The following is a 24,188-nucleotide window of genomic DNA, read 5'->3' on the forward strand; positions in this document are numbered from 1 at the left end:
GGGACTAATTCATTCTTGTCGTTCTGAACAACAGTAATGCCTGACTTCTTAGGCAAAACTTGAATGGGACTAACCCATTTACTATCGGGAATTGGGTATATGATACCCGCATCAAGTAGTTTCAGGACCTCTCCTTTGACTACATCTCTCATGTTAGGGTTGAGTCTCCTTTGCATTTCCCTCGATGGTTTGGCATTCTCTTCAAGGTTAATGTGGTGCATGCAAATGGTGGGACTAATTCCTTTGAGATCTGAGATGGTCCATCCTAAGGCCTCTTTGTGTTCCTTAAGTACTTCTAAAAGCTTACTTTCCTGTTCCGTGTCTAAACATGATGAAATAATGACAGGTAAAGTATCAGAAGAACCTAGGAATGCGTACTTCAACGTACTTGGCAATGTCTTCAATTCTAGCTTGGGTGGCTCAACAATGGATGGAGGAGGCTCGGAATCAGAGAATAGGGGTTGTTCCACTTCATATTTCCTTTCCGTGACGTCCATTTGAGGTACAGATTCGAGCAGAGATAGGACGTCACTACAGTATGCATCATCATAGAAATCAGGGTTGAAGTTCTCCATACAGGCTTGAAAGGGGTCAACGGATAGAATGTTAGTCAACCAATCTTGCATTAATCCTTCGATCATATTAACTTCGTGTACATCATCATCATCAAGATTCACAGGTTGTTGACTAATATCGAACACATTCAATTCTACCGTCATATTACCAAAAGACAGTTTTAACACTCCATTCCTACAGTTGATGATCGCGTTGGACGTAGCCAAGAAGGGACGTCCTAAGATGACAGGAATGTGACAGTCTGGGTTTTGTACAGGTTGAGTGTCTAAGACAATGAAGTCTACGGGAAAATAGAATTTGTCAACCTTGATCAAAACATCTTCCACCACTCCACGAGGAATTTTGACAGATCGGTCTGCCAGTTGTAGAGTGATAGATGTTGGTTTCAGCTCCCCAAGACCTAACTGCTCATAAACAGAATATGGCAGTAGGTTAACACTTGCACCTAGGTCTAATAACGCTTTATTGACCGTGTGTTCTCCTATAGTGCAAGAAATTGTTGGACATCCTGGATCCCTAAACTTGGGTGGAGTTCTGTTCACAATGATGGAACTCACTTGCTCAGCCAAGAAAGCCCGTTTTTGGACATTGAGCTTGCGCTTTTGAGTGCACAAGTCTTTGAGGAATTTGGCATAAGCAGGGATTTGCTTGATTGCTTCAAGAAAAGGAATGTTGATGTTAACTCTCTTGAACAGATCTAACATCTCATTGTAATGGGTATTTCTCTGTTGATAGATCAATCTCTGAGGAAATGGAGCAACAGGAAGATGAGTTGGCAAAGGCACATTCACAGTAGCAGAATTGTCAGATTTTTCAACTTGCTCAGTCTCTTTGGTTTTCTGGGGTTGTGGAGACAACGTGGAATTTGCATCTGACTCATTAGGTTCGCCTACGTTGTTCTCGATGACTTTACCACTTCGGAGGGTGGTAATGGCATGGATTTGATCAGGTGAGGTTTCAGTGCAGGATGTTGTGCCTGCTTGAAATATCCTCTTTGGATTTTGTTGGGGTTGGCTCGGAAGTTTACCCTTTTCTCTCTCACATATTTGATCCATCTTCTGATCTAGATTTTTCTGACTTTGCATCAAACTCTGAAACATTTCCTCTAAGGTAGATAATCTCTTGTCTGTATTGTGCTGAGGATATGATTGTTGTTGAGAGTTTGAGTGTTGTTGGGGGTTTCTCGGGTGCTGATAACCTTGATTGTTCTGATATCCCTGATTGTTCTGATAGCTCTGATTGGGTTGAGATGGTCCTCCTTGAGTGGGCCCTTTTGACCATGAAAGGTTAGGGTGGTTTCTCCATCCTGGATTGTAGGTCTGAGAGTAAGGGTTATGCTCTGGTTTCTGAAACATGGCATGTGCCTGTTCAAGTCTAGACTCCTGGACCGCTAGCAAATCTGGACAATTTTGGAATTGATGGTTGGGGTCGTTACAAGCAGCACAAATAGATGACGCGACATGTTCTCGGAGAGTAGTGGTGGAAGGTTTTGAATTTTTATGTAGTTCTAACTCTTCTAATCTCCTAACTATTGATGCCATGTTTGCTCTACCCTCAAAATCCTCTTCAATCCTAAAAGCCTTTGCTTCAGATGTAGTTTTTCTGGTTTCACGGATGGATTCCCATTGTTGCGTCTTTTCAGCTACTTCAATCAAGAAGTCCCAAGACGCTTCAGCAGTTTTATCTACGAATAGACCATTACACATCGACTCAACCGTTGTTCGGGTGGGCACATCTAGACCTTCATACAAGATTTGCACAAGTCTCCATTTTTCAAAACCATGATGGGGACATTGGAGCAATAATTCATTGAATCTCTCCAGGTATCTAGCTAAGGTCTCACCTTCTAATTGCACAAAGCTATTCAGACTTTGACGAATTGTCGCAGTCTTGTGGTTCGGGAAAAACTTTTTGAAAAACTCCTTTGTGAGGTCATCCCATGTCATGATGGATTGAGGCTGTAAAGCATAGAGCCAGGCCTTTGCCTTATCTTTCAGGGAAAAAGGAAAAAGCCTTAATTTCAGGGTTTCGTCGGTCATTTGAGTGAAACGCAGAGTTCCACAAATTTCCTCGAATTCTCTCACATGGTGGTAAGGGTTTTCATTCTCAACACCTCTAAAAATAGGAAGCATCTGTATTGTGCTAGATTTCAGCTCATAATGGCCATTGGCCTCGGGCAGCAAAATACAGGATGGTTGACTGGCTCTAGTTGGGTACATGTAATCCTTGAGGGTACGTGGTTCTCCCATTGTTTCTGGTTGATCTGGACTGTCTCCCTCGGAACTTAGAATTTCGATAGGTTCGTCTGGGTTAATTCTAACAAGTCTGTTTGTCTGGTCTCTGTAGGTCACAATCATGTCCTAGTAGGTACCTTAACTAACATGTTGGTCAGACAGAGCAATCGGACACAATTCGGCCCAAGGGTTATGAAGATTTGGTTTTGTATGGGTTTTGGTTTAAAGAAGGGGTTTTGTTTTTGGTTTAAAATTTTGGGTTTTTGAAAATTTTTCTCTCTCACATATTTGATCCATCTTCTGATCTAGATTTTTCTGACTTTGCATCAAACTCTGAAACATTTCCTCTAAGGTAGATAATCTCTTGTCTGTATTGTGCTGAGGATATGATTGTTGTTGAGAGTTTGAGTGTTGTTGGGGGTTTCTCGGGTGTTGATAACCTTGATTGTTCTGATATCCCTGATTGTTCTGATAGCTCTGATTGGGTTGAGATGGTCCTCCTTGAGTGGGCCCTTTTGACCATGAAAGGTTAGGGTGGTTTCTCCATCCTGGATTGTAGGTCTGAGAGTAAGGGTTATGCTCTGGTTTCTGAAACATGGCATGTGCCTGTTCAAGTCTAGACTCCTGGACCGCAAGCAAATCTGGACAATTTTGGAATTGATGGTTGGGGTCGTTACAAGCAGCACAAATAGATGACGCGACATGTTCTCGGAGAGTAGTGGTGGAAGGTTTTGAATTTTTATGTAGTTCTAACTCTTCTAATCTCCTAACTATTGATGCCATGTTTGCTCTACCCTCAAAATCCTCTTCAATCCTAAAAGCCTTTGCTTCAGATGTAGTTTTTCTGGTTTCACGGATGGATTCCCACTGTTGCGTCTTTTCAGCTACTTCAATCAAGAAGTCCCAAGACGCTTCAGCAGTTTTATCTACGAATAGACCATTACACATCGACTCAACCGTTGTTCGGGTGGGCACATCTAGACCTTCATACAAGATTTGCACAAGTCTCCATTTTTCAAAACCATGATGGGGACATTGGAGCAATAATTCATTGAATCTCTCCAGGTATCTAGCTAAGGTCTCACCTTCTAATTGCACAAAGCTATTCAGACTTTGACGAATTGTCGCAGTCTTGTGGTTCGGGAAAAACTTTTTGAAAAACTCCTTTATGAGGTCATCCCATGTCATGATGGATTGAGGCTGTAAAGCATAGAGCCAGGCCTTTGCCTTATCTTTCAGGGAAAAAGGAAAAAGCCTTAACTTCAGGGTTTCATCGGTCATTTGAGTGAAACGCAGAGTTCCACAAATTTCCTCGAATTCTCTCACGTGGTGGTAAGGGTTTTCATTCTCAACACCTCTAAAAATAGGAAGCATCTGTATTGTGCTAGATTTCAGCTCATAATGGCCATTAGCCTCGGGCAGCAAAATACAGGACGGTTGACTGGCTCTAGTTGGGTACATGTAATCCTTGAGGGTACGTGGTTCTCCCATTGTTTCTGGTTGATCTGGACTGTCTCCCTCAGAACTTAGAATTTCGATAGGTTCGTCTGGGTTAATTCTAACAAGTCTGTTTGTCTGGTCTCTGTAGGTCACAATCATGTCCTAGTAGGTACCTTAACTAACATGTTGGTCAGACAGAGCAATCGGAAACAAATTGGCCCAAGGGTTATGAAGATTTGGTTTTGTATGGGCTTTGGTTTAAAGAAGGGGTTTTGTTTTTGGTTTAAAATTTTTGGGTTTTTTTGAAAATTTTTTTTTTTTTTTGAACTAAACCTATCATAAATTATCACAACTCATAAAAACAATAATAATAATTTAAACACACCCATAAAAGAAAAAGGAAAATAAAAGAAAAATAAAGAAAAACAAAAAGAAAATAAAAAATTATTACAATCCCAAATAAATAATAAAAAAAAAGAAAAAGAAAATAAAAATTATTACAATCCCAAATGAATAATTAAACAAATTATTACAAGCCCAAATTTGAATTTAAATGAGACCCAAGTGGGTTAACTCATGGGTTAGGCTTACTTGTTTTTGGAGGGAAGCCCAAAGATAGGCTTTTAATCCCCTTTTTAGTTGCAAGGCCCAGTTGGGCTTTAGGATCGTCCTAGCAGCTTAGTTCAAGCCCAGCAGCAACAAGTGTAGCAGAGCCCAGCCGCAGCAGCAACGCAGCCCAGCAGCTATTGCGAGCCCAACAGAAGAAGTTGCACAAGCCCAAGAGCAGAAATTACTGAGCCCAGCTCAGATGGCACAAGCCCAATTCAGGAGAAACTGCACAAGCCCAGCAGAAGTGGTTGGCAGCAGGCCTGGCAGCAGTTGGCACAAAGCTTGGCAAGCAGGCTTTGCAAGTTGGCAGCAGGCTTTGCAAGTTGGCAGCACCAGCAGATCAGCAGCAGCAGTTGCAAGTTGGCAGCACCAGGAACTGCAGAAAATTGGCAACAGCAAACTTGGCAGCAGCACACCAACAGCACCAGCAGCAGCAGCAGTTGCACACCAGCAGCAACAGCAGCAACAGCACCAGCAGTTGCACACCAGCAGCAGCAGCAAAAAGTTGGCAACAGCAGCTTCACAGCAGAGCCAACAGCACCAACAGCATCCTTGAAAACTTCACAGATAAGGCAGCCAGCTCCCCGGCAGCGGCGCCAAAAACTTGGTGTGAATATTAGAATGCACACAAAACACTTGCAAGTATACAAGGTCCAAATTTATAATATAGTGATGAATAGGGGTTTGTCCACAGGGAGAGGAGCTTATGAGAAGTTTTCCTAACTAAAAAGTGTAGTAAGCTAAGGGCAGGCAAGGTTGCAGGCAAATAAACAAGAGCATGAAGTAGAGCAAAAGAGTTGCAGGTTAAGGACCAAAGCAAAGAAAGGTAAGCAAGAACAAAAAAATGCAGGGTAAGGCAACAAAGGAGTAGTTCAAGAAAAAGCAATAACAACCAAGGCTTGGCAGCCAAGGGCAAGGGGCAGGATTATGCTTAGTGCACTGACCTTAGTGCAAAACAGTTATAAAATGCAAGAAACTGAAAAACAGGGAAAGTAACATGTGAAATGAGCATACAAGATTGAAAATAAGATTGATTGAAAGATAAGTAATGGGCAAGCCAAAGCATATGATCCACCTTGCATCCTAATCAAGTAACATGGTTTAAGTTAAGTTCTTTCCTAAGCACACAACTAGAAATGAGTGAATACCAACTTGCTTGCTAGGCTACCCCTAGCATTGGCTGTCTTTTGACAGTACAGCCAATCACAGGCTCTACAAGCATTGGTGTCTCTCAAATGCACACTCTCAAAACAACAACAGGAAGCAACTAACTCATTCCAACATACTTGACAGTGCACAAGGCTTCACTGAGCCTTGGCCTGAAGATGATTAGCTCATGCTAACCATGTTTAAAACTATCACATTCAACATATATAAACATTCAAGCATAATTAACATTTGAAATAACAAAACACATAAGCCAAATTCTACTTGTTCACTGATAAGAATTGCAATTTGAAGTGCAGTAAAATTTTGTTGCAATTTCTCTACTGGCTAGTCCAGAGAGGTAAATAGTGTTCTTCTCATGCTCTACAAGACATCAATTTATACTTCTTACCCCCAATTAACATTTTCCCCAAATTTTTCAAAGTCAGTAAAAATTAGGTATTGCAATTACCTAATTTTTTTGGCATAATTCCTTCCATGTGTGACGACCCATTCTTCCTCTGATTCTTCTCATGCCCTCCATGCCTTCAATTTCAACTCTATTCCACCTAATTTGTCAATTTCACCTCTAGGGTTCCTGACATGGGAGAGGTGTGAAATTGAGTGATTAGGAAGGTGTAGAATTGATGAGAGTGGAAATGATGATAGGGGTTAGGGTTGTTGTGGAGAGCTGGTGGTGTTTGGTGGCATCAGGGAGTGGTGGTGATGATGGTGGTGCGGCAGTTGCAGGAGGTGGTTGCAGAGAGGGGGTGATGGTGGAGATGGGTGCGATAGAGTGGGAGAAGGGTCCGTTTGGTTGGGGTGTAGTGGCTCGGTCACTAGGGTGTAAGGCAGGTGTGTCTAATTTTGATGTTCTGTGAGGCTGAGTCATTGGATGCGAAACTGGTAGGTAGATCGGACGGTGATGTGGAGTGAAGCTTGGAGTGACCGTTAGATTGTATGACACAACAAAATGAATGGTACTTGATGGAGTTAGGTACTGTAGTGTTAGGCGGGTATATCAAACTTCGATGCGCAGCAAGGGAGCGACCGTTGGATTCAACTACCATCTAATCTGAAGGCTTGGAATTTCAGCGCTGTGGTGCTTGGCAGAGACATCAGATTTTGATGATCAGCAAGGAGCGACCGTTGGATGCTTCTGAGAAATGATCTGATGGCTGAGAACGGAGGCGCTTTTGTGTGTAGAAAATGAGGTTGTGCGCACCATTCTTCGCGGCTTCCTTGCGTAATTTCTCCCGGCTTTTCACTACTTTTCTGCTCTTTTCGCTCCGCGACTTATCCGAACTTTATTTACCACCTAAAAATGCAAAATTAATTAATAAAAATATTTATTCTTGAAAACAATGAAAATACAGAATATGGGATAAAATGTGGAATTAACGCATAAAAGATGAGTTAAATTGCCAACAAAAAGGGATAAATATATACAATATTTGGCACTCATCAGTAGCGGCTTAATACAATGTGTTCAATCTGGACTAGGTCCCGGGGTTTTTCTGCATTTGTGGTTTCCTCGTTAACAAAATTTCTGGTGTCTGTGTTCTTTTAATTTCCGCATTATATTGTTTTATCTTTATAATTGAAATAATACAGGTTGTGCGTTAGATCAATCAATTGGAGAATCCGACCTAGCGGTTGTTTATTGATATTGATTGACACTTGGATATTGGTCTTTGGTACCATCCAAGTGATTCCTTGTATTTGATTAGTACTCGCAGTTTCTGTTTGAGGCAATCAAATCAAGAGGGAGATACAAACTCGTTGATATACTTTTAATTGATTGAGTCTTGTTGATTCTCTTAAAAGTATATTCGAGTTTGTCCATACAGATTGCTAAGCGAATTATTGGGTGTTGTTGTTAGACCACCGCTTTTTCACTTTGCAAACTGCAAATTATCTTATTAACAGGCTTCCTACGAAATCTATTTCTTTCCAAACCCTTTTTGAAATGCTTTTTCATAAAACTCCACATCACAATTTCTTAAAAGTATTTGGATGTGCCTGTTTTCCTTGGATTAAGCCTTACACCTCTAATAAGCTTGAACCTAGAAGCAAACATTGTGTATTTCTTGGTTATAACTTAAGCCGAAAGGGTTATAAATGCTTTGATCATGTAAGTAACACTATTTACATCTCCAGGCATGTTTCTTTCAATGAGAATTCTTTTCCCTATAGGTCTATTATCAATACTGGAGATACTGTTGCTGCTTCTATTCCTCTTGTCTTGCCTCTTGTGCCCTCTGCATCTGTTTTATCTCCTAGCACCTCTATTGCAGTTCCACTTTCATCATCTCCTACTGATATGACTTCATATGTTGTGTCTTCTATCACATCTGTAGTCTCTCCTAATGTTACTAAGAATGATCATAACATGCAAACTAGAAGTAAGAATGGCATATACACACCAAAATCTTACTATACTACTAAGCATAAATTGCATGTTGCTTTTCTGTCTAAGGTGCCCAATTGTATCTCAAATTCCAACAAGATTGAAGTATGGAGGTGTTTATGGGTGAAAACTATTTCTGCCGGTTTTGGTAATTTGGGGTGTGTGGATGAGAAATGAATCTAAACCCTAAACAAATGCACTGCACGGGAGTTCTTGTGATTGTAGAAATCAATCTTTACAATTCTGGCCTAAACCAAGAAATGGCCGTTCCAGACTTTCTTGGGTCACAAAGTGAAGGAGATGGGGTTGATCTTAGGGAGGGAAGCAAAAAAGGTGTTGAGATTGTGAAGGTGTTGGCTGTGTATAACTTGTATCAGAAAGCTGAACTAGATTGCAGAGTGTAAGCTATCAGTTCTGGTTTTTGAATATGATTGTATCAACACTAGGTTTTCTGTCTTGTCCTGTTTTGGAAATAGGGAGGAGAACCTATTTATACAAGTCATTGAGCCTTACCCACGTCTCTCATGGGAAGTGGAGGAAGTGGAATGATGAAGTAGTGGAGTTGTGTATGTAAGTGTCACACGACTAGTCCTGCCCACTTCTCCCATCATCACTAACCTTCCATGTCTTCCTGACACGTTCTTGTGATGGCGCGTTGTGCGCTGCACGCTGTAAACCGCCATACCAATACCCCAGTAAGTATCCCCCAGTTTGTGACATGATTAATGTCTCGAGTGTGTGGATCGTGGGACCCACAGAAAGTAGCATGTGATGCTAGATTAAATAACTAAGTTATTTAGGGAGTCGATATTTATGAAATATCGTGTGTATTCTATGCATGTAATGCATCGAATATATTCAGCATGTATGAAGCATCGCTGTTTTAAGGCTTAACGGAGTAAGTCGCGGATTAAGCATCTTAAAATAGCATCACGTCCATCCATCTTCGAGTGATCGTTTGGAGGCTGTACAGGTAAGACATGACTTGGAAGATCACTCCGTGTGGAAGAGTGGTTGACGTCATCGTAGTGATGCCTCACTGGTCACCTAACTCTGTTTTAGGATGTCTGTCCAAGCTGGCGAAGTTGGACGGAGGAGATGACTTGCGACCCACATCTGCGACCGTCGGATTAGGGTTTAGGAGCTGCTCAAACACCAAACTTTAGCTTGGTCGAATCCAAGCATGGGACACGTTTTTGGAAAGACCGATCGGTCATGCGTGTAGACGGCATGCCGGTGTACACTTCCGTACCTCACTGTCCCATGGAGATGCGATCGAAGCCACTCAATTTGTCCGGCAAAGTTGAGTGGTGGAGATGAGTTTGCAATTGGAACTGCACGACCATGCCTAGTTTGGGCGCACTAATCGAGGCGCCTATCCATGGTCGGTCTTGGACGATTGGTCACACATGTAGGCGGACTCACGGTGATTATATTGACATGCTTGAGACCCTTTGAATCTACATCTACACCCTCCATCTATGCCTGTGAAGATGGACGATTGTCACTGATTTGCGACACATGTGATGTGCCGTAAACTCTAATTAGGGTTTCATGTCCATGTTACTTTAGCTGAACGAATTGGCAAGCCACGCTTCTCTTTGGGGAGGTCGACCATGTGGGGCCCACATTGGGCCGGTGATGAACATGCCAATACCTGCCTGAGGGTTATGGGTCCGATCTAAGCAATCCAATCATGCCGGTGAAGTTGGATGGTCGTGATCAATTTGAGACCTTTAGTGGAATTTCCTACGACCCTTTAAACCTCACGCCGGCCGAATTTCGGGCAACCATACGTGATTATCTGGCTAGGGCAGGAGAGGATCGATTATGCAGGCGTGAAGGGGGTCCGCCGGTGTACAGGACAACGCTTGTCCAACCGGCCATGGGACGATCCACGCCGTCCAACCATGCCGGTGAAGTTGGACGGACGTGATGAATTTGAGACTGCCGTAGGCGGCCTTTATTTGTACGACTCCTCCAAGCCGCTCCGTACCAGCCTGAGCATCCAACTTCAGGCTGGTGTTCGGTGGTAGTTTGGGAGGCATGGTAGGTATTCGACCGACCAGGGCATAAGTGGGCCCGCTGGTGGTCATTCCGGTGGTAGCCTGCTCCTGCTGAGGATCGTCTAGGATGGTTAAATTATGCGTCCAACTTGCGTGGTCGTGATTGTTTCTGAGACTGATATAGACAGTCCAGATCCAAGTATGCTCAATCGGGCTAGTATAACACACCGAAAGATGTAGGCTCAATCGTGCTAGTATAACATACTGAGAGATTTATGCTCAATCGGGCTAGTATAACACACCGAGAGATGTAGTCTCAATCGGGATAGTATAACACACCGAGAGTTGTGGCCTATACGGGTATTTCGTGCATGCCTCATTATTGACACTTGGAGATTCGTGTTACTCTGCTGATAGCAACACTCAATCGTCATGCCGCACCAATAATGAGAGTTCTGCGGGAACATCACAGGAAATACAAGGATAATCGCGCATTAATTAATAATGCTATAAATGCACAGGGTATATGGGATTGTTGCTACATGCTCCAACCTGGATGAATTTTGTGTATTTAATTCACAGAATGGTGGGATTGTGGCCACATGATCCATTCTAGGTGAATTAGTAAAGTGAAGAAGTTTTCATCACTTATCAGTGGCTTTATCCTTTGCAGGATGTCAGCGCATAAATTTGGTTTTACAATTTTAGTCCTGAACTAAAATCCACCATCAACAGGAGCATTGCTTCAGTTAAAGAGTATAATGCTTTGCAAGATGCTGGTACTTGGTCATTGGTTGATCCAGATGAAGGTCAAAATATTGTTGGGTGCAAATGGGTCTTTAGAATAAAATATCATCCAGATGGCTCAATTGATATACACAAGGCAAGGCTAGTAGATAAGGGCTATCATCAACAATATGAAATGAATTTTGATGAAACTTTTAGTCCAGTCGCAAAGCCAACCACTATCAGGATTGTTCTTTCACTTGCAGTGCAATTTAACTGGAGTATTCATGAATTGGATGTGAGTAATGCATTTCTGCATGGAGATCTTAAAGAAACTATGTACATGGCTCAACCTCGAGGCTTTGTAGACCCTGATAGACCAAATCATGTTTGTCTTCTGCACAAAGCCATCTACGGATTGAAGCAAGCTCCAAGAGCTTGGTATGACAAGCTTAGTGCAGCATTGTTATCTCTTGGTTTTATTCACTCAGTTGCAGATTCTTCTCTCTTTGTGCATAAAGATGGCTCTCAACTCACATTTGCTTTACTATATGTGGATGACATATGCTTACAGGGTCTTCTTCTTCTTTTCTGCAATATGTGATTTCTCAGCTGCAATTACAGTTTCCAATCAAAGACTTGGGCTCCATCAACTATTTCGTGGGTCTTGAGATTAAAAAGGATTCTACTACTTTATTTCTTTCTCAGACCAAATATGCAGTTGATCTACTTAACAAGTTTCATATGGAAGGTGCCAAGCCCTGCTCTACTCCAATAGATGCTTCTACCAAACTCTCCAAAACTGATGGTGATCTTCTAGACAATCCTACTGAGTACATATCCTTAGTAGGGGCTTTGCATTATCTCACTTGGACTAGGCCTGATATTGCATTTGTTGTTAATCTTGTTTGTCAACATATGCAACATCCCAGGACTTCTCATCTTGTTGCGGCCAAAAGAATCCTGCGCTATATCAAAGGTACTCTGCGTTTTGGTCTCACTTTCTCCAAAGGTACTTCTTTTTTGTTGGGTTTTTCAGATGCAGACTGGGCTGGGAATGTTGATGACAGACGCTCTACTGGTGGCTACTGTGTTTTTCTAGGTTCTAACATCATTTCATGGTCTTCCAAGAAACAAACTACAGTTGCTAGATCTAGCACTGAGGCAGAGTATATGATATTAACTCATAATGCTGCAGAAATGGTTTGGATTTGCTACATTCTACAAGATCTTCATTTCTCAATGCCTGCAATTCCTAAACTAGGTTGTGATAATATTAGCTCTATATCCTTAGGCTCAAACCCAGTCTTGCATTCCAAAATGAAGCATGTTCACTTGGATTATCACTTCATACGAGAACTGGTGCAGTCCAAGGCTTTAGATGTGTTTTATGTATCCACCATTGATCAAATTGCTGACATATTTACAAAGGGTCTCTCAGCTTTTCGATTCTCATTACTCAGATCCAAGCTTCATGTTGCTGCAGCACACTTCAGCTTGAGGGGGATAATGATGCAGTGCAGGTTAACACAAGTAGTGGTGCAGGATAAGCAAGTTTTGAATCTGTCTTTCCCTCTGTAACTCAGGTGCTGAGCATGTGTTTCATTCACACATGTTTATCATACGTGTGATGTATAACAGTCACTGTCGGTTTGTTTAACACACTATAAGTATGAGTGTTGTGAGCTGTAAAGGTAACTTTGTAATCAATCTCTCTGTAATGAATGTTTGTGATTAAATCAATATGATACATTCCGTTAGAAGATTTATAAGAAAAGAAGAGGAATGTACAAGACACTTCTTACGAGTAAAAAGAGAGAAGATTACAATTTAAAGAAAAATAAGATCCTAATTCAGTAGAATATTACTAGATATTCCCGTTCAAGCTATGTTTGAACAATGAAGCCCAAGAGAACAGGAGAGCTAATTTTGCATCCTTTGCTTTCTCATCGAACATTCGCGAGTTTCTTTCATTCCATTTGCTCCAAAGTGCAGCCGCAGGTAATTAAGACCATTCTTATGGATAGCTAACTTATTTCCGTCTTTTCATGTGGGTAGCTAATTGCACATGACCCATTTATGTTTAATTTGTTGGGCGGAGAAAGTTTTTGAACCATCTGGATGAATCTTTAAGATATCTTTTCAATCCATCTTTCCTGTCAACATGGTACAAACCAAACGTGACGGAGTATCCACTTGTGAACTCGTAGTTGTCCATCAAAGTCCATGCAAAATAACCTCTTACATCAACACCCTCCTTAATCGCTTGCTGAAGGTGATAGAGATGTTGAATGTAGTAGTTAACCCTCTTAGCATCTGTTATGGAATCTTCGATAGGTTCTGTACCTTTAGTTGAATACCCGTTCTCGGTGATATATATAACTGGACTTATGTATTGCTCTTTTATATAAACGAGTATCTCTTTGATTCCTGGCGGGTAGACGTTTATCCAAGGTGTAGCAGCTGTAGGACCAATAACAGCTCCATTCCGCACATTTCCTTTCTTAGCTTGAGGATCAGTATCGTAACTTATTTCTGTAGCATTTGTTGGTGGATTATTGGAAATACAACTTGTGCTGTAGTAATTCAATCCAATAAAATCAGATGTTGGAGATACGTAAATACCGGTAGGCGGTGTTTTAATATTTCTATCATATTTCTTGGATAATGACCGTAGACTAAAGGTTCCAAAAACCACCCCAAGGCGAAATCTAGAGCTCTCTTTGTAGCCAAATCGTCTTCTTTCTTCGTAGAGGCAGGAACCATCCAGTCAGTATAAAGCGTAATTCCAATTTTACCTTTTTGAGATGCTTGATATTTTTCCTTGTAAATATTGGCAGCAGCAGAATGAGCAAGGAGTAGGTTGTGTCCAGCTATGTAAGGCTCAACCCCTGAATTCCCATTTTTGCAAAGATGTCGGTTTGAGCATCGACCTGGTGGCATTAATCTCAAGCCATAACCCATATAAATAAAGGCCCAAGGTTCATTGATTGTGATCCAATGCTTGACTCTGTCGCCAAATTCTTTAAAGCACACCTCTACATAGTCCCCGAAATCATTGGCAATTTGGGGACTCAAAAAGCCACCATATTCGTCTTCGAGTGGCTGTGGAAGATCAAAATGAAACAACGTCACAAATGGCTGAATTCCGTGGGATAAGAGCTCATTGATGAGATTGTTGTAATAAGTGATTCCTTGTTTGTTTACTCCTTTACTCAAATGTCCACCTGGTAGAATTCTAGACCAAGCGATAGAGAATCTATAACTGTCCATACCCATCTCCTTGATTAGCTTTACATCTTCCTTGTAGCGATGATAAGCATCAACGGCCACATCTCCGGTGCTATGGTCAGATATCATACCGGAAGACGTGTTAGCAAAAGTATCCCAAATAGTTAAACCCCTGCCTCCTTCTTTAGTTGCACCTTCATTCTGGTATGCGGAAGTAGCAACTCCAAAAATGAAGTCGGTGGGGAAGTCTTCTCGGAATGGAACTTCTGTGCTCACGTTATGCGCATTCAAACCGGTTATAAGCACATTAACAAGGAAAAAGAAGACAAATGGGTATATTAAGTGATATAAAAAGATATTTCCTTGATCCATCATCATGTATTTGGTTTACAATTTCGTTTGAGGTTTTGTTTCGTTTGAATCGACTTTCAAAGGTTGTATTTATATATGAAGTCTTGCTTTGTAGTGGTTAACAAACTACCAACTCATTTTAAAGTTCTTTGATTAGGATATGATGGGTACAACCTAGAGACAACTTCAATTCCCTCAAATCTAACAAGTCAAATTTTGAACCATGAATTCACCTTGTCTAAGGCTACAAAGTTGGGACTGATTATTTTTTCTAATAATTTTACAGCAAATGTTTTTGCTAAAATGAATTGTTAGAACTTTACTGTTAAAATAATTTTTTTTCTAATAATTTTACAGCAAATGTTGTTGGAATTAATTTGGACATCTAACGGTAAATGGTTATTGAGAAATAGATCAGTATCACCTGAACTCGCGCGTGAGTGCATATGAGTTGGCATGCATATCTAACAGCAACTCCTACTTAACTAAATAGGAGGACGGTAACCGGCCAGGCATCTCACCTCGTCTATGAATAGAGAGGGACAAATCATGTCATCATCATCATTAAACCTTATGAATCATATTTATATTACCATATACGTTATTTCCCCGACAAATCTTGTCACGTGGTATATAACTCATTCATATTTAAAGCATTCACAAAAATAGGATTTCCAATCATATTTGTAGGTTATATTATGCTATGCATAAGTACGGTGACCTATGCAATTAACATTAATGATACTCCATGGATACATCACCCCTATTAGAGGTATTCGACAGGTAGATCCTCTATCTTCCTATATTTTCATAATCTATGCAGAAATTCTTTCGACCGACCTGGGAAATTTGGAAGCCCAAAATCTTGTGAAAAGGTTAAACATTTCTCAAAAAGCTAAGCCTATATTGCATCTAATGTATGCGGACGACCTCCTAATCACTTACAAGGCGACCCAGGAAGGCAATGCTCACCTCAAGAGACTACTTCAATCATACGGCTCTTCAGCGGGGCAGGAAATCAACACAGCAAAATCAACAATAATCCACCATCCAAGATTGCAACAACACCAGCTCGACGCTATTCAACAATTTTTTGACATGCCAGCATCGTCAACCCCCCAATCTACCTAGGAGTTCACTTTAAACACGGGAGAACCTCTAGTCACATCTGCAAAATCAACCGATCTTACGGGAAAGCAATCCAATTCCATCCTCTTCCATCCCACAATGGAAACAAATGGCATCCCTCATACCCACTTTACAACAAATCATTTTCCGTCGCATCGGAAACGGTTTAGAAACACCTATCCAAGAAAATTGGATACCTCACTACCAAAACCTTAACCCAGACCAATGCTACCCAATCCAATTAGTTTCTGATCTCATTGACCCCTCCACCGACAATTGGAATCATGAAAAACTGAATCACCTCCCACCTGATGTTGTCCAAAACATCATAAACATCCACCTTCCTCTAGACATGCCTCAAGATAAGATCATATGGCCACACTCAAAGTCTGGAAAATAAACTAATGCCACCGGGTACAATTGTCTGATACAACAAGAAGACAACCATCACCACCAAAACCCCCTCCCTCCTACCAAATTCTTGTGGAAATTACCTTGTCCACCAAAAATTCAGCTTTTCTTGTGGAAAGCTATAAATGAAGGTCTTCTGACTTTGGATTTTTTACACCATATCAACATCATAAATTCCAACCAATGCCCCTGGTGCAACGCTGAGCCAGAAACAGTGGAGCATCTGCTTATTCACTGCCCAATATCAACAGCTTCTTGGAACATCTTGTTCTCTCGTCTATCAACAAACCAAACCAACCTCAAGTCTCCTATCACTATAAATAATCAAACAACCATAACCCAAATTCTACAAAATACTAACTATACCCCTTATGCTTCAGCTTGTTGTTTTCTTTTCTGGACATTTGGACGTCCAGAAATGATTTAGTTTTCAAACAACGCCACACACCCTCGGACAGCATCATGGCATAGACCCTACACCAACAACATGAATTCAAATGGGAAAAAAAGTTTTTACCTCCGATTTTACCTGGGGACACACCAACCACAACACCCCCAACAAATATCAGAGCAACAACAACGATATTAGCTGGATGGACCAGACCGGAACCAGATTAGAAAAAGATCAACACAGATGGGGCTGCTAGGGGACATCCGGAAATGGCGGGAGTAGGTTTTATTTGCAGGGATTCGACTGACCAAATTGTGATGGCTCTCGCGCAGCCTTTAGGAATAACTACGGCGTTAATTGTCGAAACGTGGGCAACTCTACTAGCATCAAGGAAAGCAACAGAGAGATAATGGCCAAAAGTTATTGATGTATTTTCAAATGTTGTTGTAGATAGTGGTGAAAACTGGGTTCTTTTCGAACTTGTGAAGGTAACTCTTTTTTTTTTTTAAATTTAAGCAAATAAATAAATGAAGGAAATTAATAGCAATGTCAAGATTTTAGAAGGATTAAGGCTCAGGATTCACTACCACTTCAAGTTGATTGGTTATAAATAATATTTCAGAAATTATTATTAAGCTCTTTTTCTTATTAAATCACTTTTTAATTTAAAAGGTGTCCAAATATTAAGTTGTAATCCTTAAGCATGATTTATCAAAGAATTATTCTAAGCATAAAACATCAAACTGATTCACAACTAATTAAGAAAACCATTTTATCCTTTTTTTTATATTTATCCAAGTGAATTAAATAAAGTAAATAATTAAAGAAATTATAAATAAAAATATTACCAATCAAACATGAGTGAATAGATCCTCCATTGCCTCAATCACCAAGAATTTAGCCTCTGATCGTGTTGGAAAAATACTCAAAAGATTTTATTAATGCTCAAAAGTTGATTACAAATGATGAAATAAGAAGAAAATCGTTTTAAGACCGTTCTTTGCGACCAACAGAAAGCGTCTGGAAACAACGGCACTTTAGAAGTGCTGAAAGCACAACACCGAAGTCGCGGGAAAGGAATTGAGAATTGTCGCAAATATGCGACACTAGTCAACGACTCTCCTGGCCTGTACAATGTTCTTCGTGTTCTTGGCTGAGCAACAACAGAACTTCTTCGCCTGTCGACCTCTTCTTTTGATTCTCTCGGCTCTAACTCTCTCCCAATGACTTGCTAGCCCCTTCTACTCTACCCCAGAAGTCTTTTTATACTCAACAGGTAGACGAAATCCTTTGCAATAACTCCCAAAAATCTTCCATTACTCGGACAGTTCATAATATATATTTTTTTCCTTTTTTATTTCGATTACGTATCTGCAGCTGTTAATTTCATGGAAACTCACCTTAATTGTCTTCTACATGGTCCAAAAGTGTGTTAGAGTCCTCCATGCATCATCAGAACACGTTCGAATTCCTCCAAAAATGCTCTCAAACCCGTGACAGACATGAACTGCCCTGTTCCCAACTCGTGAATTTCCTAGACGATTCTAGCCAATTTCGATCGAACCAAAAGCCCCCAACATGTTTGATAGGCCATATCACAACTTCCTACCAAAAATCAGCCATTAAATCTCATGAAATCACGTCCAATTCGTGAATCTAAGCGCTGCCAGTTTAGTGTTCCATTTTCCCGCCCAAAAACAAAATTCAAAGGAAGAAGATGGTGTCCCCCTATCCAGAATGGGGGTGAAAATAGCAAATGCCCAACTGAGGTGCCCCTTAGTAATTTGGTTGCCCCTTAACCAAAATGAGAGTCTGAATAACAAATGTCCTTCAAGGGTGCCCCGGGCAACTTTTCGAGCTGATTTTTCCAAAAATGTTTATTTCCTAAAAATACATAAAAACACAATATTAGAACAAAAATAGAGTTCCAACAATACGGACATTGAGGACAAATTAGACACAAAAATGTGTCTATCAGTTATCTTTGAGACAGATTCAGAAAATCTGATGCGCTTCATTGAAGGAGGTTGAATCGACGTGGTATGTTGCAGAGATGATTACCGAAATAAAACAGAGAATGCGACAAATTCCTCATTATACTATACAACACAATTATAGGGAAGAGAATCAGGCAGCAGATAGTCTGGCAAACCATGCAGCAGACGAAAGCCATGCAGGAAACTTATCAACATCACTATGGGACCGGATAACCCCACATTTTATTAGCCAAGCACTTTTTAATGACTCCGTGGGTACAAAATATCCACGTGTAATAGCTCTTTAGGCTTTTTATCTTGTTTTCGTGCTTCAAAAAAAAAAAAAAAACTCATTCATTTCATACTCTTTGAATTCAAAGCAGCTTCAGACCTGAAAAGTCAAATTCTTTATCACACATGGTTTCAAACTCTTCAAACCTTATTATTGTATTCTAAGTTCCAATAACATGCCGCCAAATGCGCAAGCTGAATATAAAAATAGCCTCGTGTTGTGCGATCGAGATAATACCTAAATACAACGATCTGAAACATACAACATGGCTAAACGCAATTTCTACTTCTGACTATAAAATGAGATTAAGTTCGGAACCAAAAGAAGACGACAACATAATTGTTGAGATACATTCACACTAAAAGTCAAAGATTGCAACGTGAATCATGAGTCATGCATGTAAATATAAATATAAATATTATAATCATTACTTATTAGATCTTGTGAATCAAATGTATATAAATATATGCCTTCTTCTCTTCATGAAATCTTATTCATAATCAGTTTTATAATAAAATTTCGGAGAGATACAAGAAGAGATAATTTGAAGTCTATAGGTACAAGTTATAATGGCTGAATTGATCATATACAGGAGGAGCATAAGTAGTGCTTCCGTAATAACTGGATTAGTTACATTTGCAATTGCTTTAGAGTTTTTGTTATTGGTTTCAGCAGAACCAATAAGCATTACTCAAAGGAATAACATCAACAGTACTTTACCATCAACTGCTAGTCATTATGAACCTGATTACTTTCATTATCAAATTAGAAGTCTATTGAGCAAGTCAGAACAGTCAGGTTATCGGCATCAATGGCCCGTAAGTACATTCAGTGAATTATATTTTTGTTGTTGCGTTGCACTAGACTGTTACTCATATTCTGATCATTGACATGCAAATGTTGATGTCTTAAGTATGTGATGTGTATATATATATGATTCTATTTATGAATATGTATATGTTACAGGAAATGAAATTTGGTTGGAGAATCATAGTTGGCTCAATTGTTGGATTCATTGGAGCAGCATGCGGGAGCGTAGGAGGAGTTGGAGGAGGTGGGATATACGTTCCAATGCTTACCTTGATCATTGGATTTGATGCTAAATCCTCCGTTCCGTTATCGAAATGTAAGAGTCGGATTTTCACATTATATCAGTTGGCCAGTACAAAATGGACGGTGCCGACCAGTTTTTGTACTGGTATACGTCTTTTGGTGATGTGATTTCAACTTTGAATTCAAACGTCAAGAGTCACAAATCTTTTCGACACCAAAAGTCGTCCCTGTTGGGTTCGACCAACATTTCAAAATAAAACCCCTCTCTCCATGAGGCGATGTCTGAGCAACTGCGAAGACAGTTTCACAAACAGAACGGCAAAGAGCGATCTAGATATCATGTGCCGGAAAAAAAAGATCTTTTAAAAAATTAACAATAATAGAAAAACTAACAAATCTTCTCCCAATCGGAAAATCAAGTCCCCATCTAAAGAGCTATAACACCAGTAGTACATAATGATTCAAAGAATATATACATATGCGCGGACGCAGATCAGACAATTATAGTAAGAATAGATAATCGTGAGCAAATATCAGTTGTTGACTCGAGGTTCAACTTACCTTCTGAGCTGAAGTTTTTCTTAGAATAAACAAGTTAAACAATATCATCTTCTCCGATTGAATTCCCTCGAAAATAGCATAGAAATATGAACGACATTAATTTATACAACCAACCAGAAACATGATTAATGCTTCAAAAAGAAAAAAAAATAAAGGTAAAAGAAACGTGATTAAAAAATTGTACCTGTCGGTTCGTTAAAAAACAATACCTCTTTTGTAAACAGAGATACAAAAGACATGGGATCAGCCACCGAAGGCGAAATTTAGATCATTCTGCGGCTACCTGCAGCTTATAAGTTCATATTAGCCTTTCGGGTTTTACTTTTATTCTTTTTCTTTGGAGCACATGTCTTATCTCCTTTGATTTTCTTTCTTTAGAAAAAAAAAATCCTCAATCAGAATTTTGAAATGAACTTCTGGTGCTCATAAGTCTATTAGAGTAGTATTCTTTACCTGTTCAGTGTCAATTGACTCTTCAGTATAATTAAGCGATTCCTTCTTTTTTTATCTTTTATCCTCAAGTGTAACAGGAGTGTTACTGTAAACTCCTTTCTTAATTAAATTTTGCTTTGGTGTAACTGAAGTGTTGGTATAAACTCTGCTTAAATAGTATCGAGGAAGAAAAGGAGTTCATACCTTTTTTTTTGTAGTACGTTATACCTGGCAATCTGTAGAATGGTTGGTTAAATATTTGTTATATCAATTAGCACTGCGAAAGAACATTTTTTTAAGCTTATGACTTTTCTAATAATAGTGATTTTCTTGTTATGTTATTATAGGTATGATAACAGGGGCAGCTGTGTCAACAGTGTATTACAACTTAAAGAGAAGACATCCAACACTTGATATGCCAGTTATAGATTATAATTTAACACTTCTTATGCAGCCTATGCTCATGCTTGGTATCAGTTTTGGAGTCATTCTCAGTGAGGTCTTTGCTGATTGGATGGTCACTATTCTCCTTATAATTCTTTTCTTTGGTATGTATAAGAACTTATACTTACAATAATCCTATCTAAATAATCACTGGCTTTCTAAAATGTACCATAAATAATGATTTTCTTACTACGTACAGCCACTTCAACTTTGTCTTTCTTCAAAGGGGTTGACATGTGGAAAAAAGAATCCAAATTAAAGAAAGTAAGTGCATATATTCAGCTGTAATTTCTTGTTCCATTTCAACCTTCAAATTTGTTCTTTAATTCCATCGATCTCTTTCACATATGTATAGGCTACCAGTTGCGTGGAGTCTAATGGTGATCATTTGGGAAATGAAAACAATCATTTATCATGTGATGAAGAACCAAGTAGTGACACTCAAAAGGAGATACAAACTACGGTAACAAGTTGCTTGGAGTCAAACGGTGATCAGTTGGACAAGGAAAATAATCATTTACCATGCGATGACGAACCAAGTAGTGACACTCAAAAGGAGATGCGAACTACGGTAATAATGAGTATGTTTAAATGTATGTTTGTCTCATTGTTCTGCAAAACCAATGTCTAAATTTCTCCATTGGATGAACTTATTGAAGGTACCCATTCTTGAGAATGTCTACTGGAAAGAACTTGGACTTCTTGTATTTGTGTGGGTTGCATTCCTCGCAGTGCAGATTCTTAAGGTTAATTTACACTTACGTACTCAGTTATTTAGTAGCTAGTACCTATAATTGATAATTTCCTTACAATTTAGTTATGTCTGAGATTCGTGATCATCGACTATTATTAAAAAATAATCCTGAATGCTTTTTGAATACAGAATAAGACAACAACCTGTTCAACAACATATTGGATACTGTCGACATTGCAGGTAAGAGTAATCATAGGTAACTTTTGATGTCTGATCAGTAAAATTTTAGTGCTTTTCCTTCGGTTTTTGAACGTGTGGCTAGTATGCAGATTCCTATTTCAGTACTAGTGACATTCTATGAGGCATTTGGATTGTACAAGGGAAAGAAAGTGATTGCATCTTTAGGAGAAAAGGTGCAAACTGGAAGGTCCATAAACTAGTTTTCTTTGCTCTTGTCGGCGTATTTGCCGGTATGGTTGGTGGGTTATTAGGTATGGGTGGTGGATTCATTATGGGTCCTCTCTTCTTGCAGCTTGGAATTCCTCCACAGGTAAAAACTACTACCAGTTATATATGTATTTGCATTCTTATCTCTGTATGCCAAATATAATCTTTTCTTTCAAGTTTTGTTGAACGTAGCTCGTAGTCGTCGAATTCTGATCGAAGTTTGAAAAATACGCATAAAACAGGTTTCAACTGCAACGGCTACTTTTGCCATGACTTTTTCTTCATCCATGTCTGTTGTTGAGTACTATCTTCTTAAGCGGTTTCCAGTCCCTTATGGTGAGTATATCCACATAAGTACTCAATGCTACTGTTCCTTTGTTTTTCTTTTCTCCCTAAAAACATCTAATAATCTTCTCTTTTTGGATGTTTCTTAATTACAGCTCTCTACTTCCTAGGAGTGGCAACTCTAGCTGCATTAGTAGGACAACATGTAGTGAAAAAGATTATCTCCATATTAGGAAGAGCATCTCTTATCATCTTCATTCTTGTCTTCACAATATTCATTAGCGCAATCTTACTAGGTGAGAATGATCAAAATCTGACTATCTATGATAAAGTTGGCTTTAATTCTTATATTGAAATTATGGAATGCTTCACTGACCCTGTTTCCCCATTTTAAGCCCTGTAGAAGGGTTCAAACTTGATTGTATTGAATGCTTGCTTTTTTGTGCATACAACAGGTGGAGTTGGCATAGCAAACATGACCAAAACGATAAAGCATGATGAGTACATGGGTTTTGAGGATTTATGCACATGACCGTCTCTCTCTCTCCCTCTACGATGTAAATTTATGGAGCTTAAGACCTTTATCTTTTAATCTTATATCCATTATTTTATGGAGTGATATATCGAATGCCCGTGCGGATGGAAGGATTTCATTCATTAGATTAGGAATTAAGTAACCTGAGCACGGAGTTGACACTTGCCAGGCTTACATGCATGAAAAAAAATCAGGCCATACCAGCTGGCCTAAATCATGTATATTTGTATATGAGCAAGAATCGAGAAGAAGCCACAGTTAACGATGGTACGATTAGTTCAAGCATCCAGCTTGTAATCATATCATTAACAGTTAAAATACATGTACACAAATTTGGAATCCCATGGTATGACATTTTTGTTTTAATCGAAAATTATGATCCTTGGGAAAGATTTTGGGGTTGTCCGTAAAATACAGCAACTCCTTGTCTACTCTTTTTTTTTGGGGGGCTTTTTATAAAAATAGGCCTGTCTTTTTTGTGCAAAATTAGGCCGGTTTTTTTATTTATTGCAAAACTAGGCAAGTTTTGACCAAAAATGATGGATGGAAAGTTAGCACCGTTAGCTGTAACTAAAAAGACCTAAAAGTCCTTTGAATCGGTTATTGTGACCCAACCAGATGTGTGTTGACTCTATATACGTCACCCATAGTGCTTACGTGGCACTGCTTACGTGGCACTGGTTACGTGGCACTCTTATCTTCTTCTCCATAAATGAACATCTCCACAACCACATAATTCTGCTTCTCTTCATTTTCAGATCTGAAAAAATGGGTGGTGGTATGAATGATAAAGCAAGTACTTCAACTAGT

At 39.6% G+C, this 24,188-nt stretch overlaps 2 pseudogenes; one reads left to right on the forward strand and one right to left on the reverse strand.

Moving 5' to 3' along the window:
* Positions 1 to 13,230: 13,230 nt before the first annotated feature.
* On the reverse strand, positions 13,231 to 14,750 carry LOC113344503 (annotated as a pseudogene).
* Positions 14,751 to 19,496: 4,746 nt separating this feature from the next.
* On the forward strand, positions 19,497 to 23,745 carry LOC113344504 (annotated as a pseudogene).
* Positions 23,746 to 24,188: the final 443 nt, after the last annotated feature.

The sequence above is a fragment of the Papaver somniferum genome, unplaced genomic scaffold (genome assembly GCF_003573695.1).
Source record: "Papaver somniferum cultivar HN1 unplaced genomic scaffold, ASM357369v1 unplaced-scaffold_77, whole genome shotgun sequence".
Taxonomy (NCBI): Eukaryota; Viridiplantae; Streptophyta; class Magnoliopsida; order Ranunculales; family Papaveraceae; genus Papaver; species Papaver somniferum.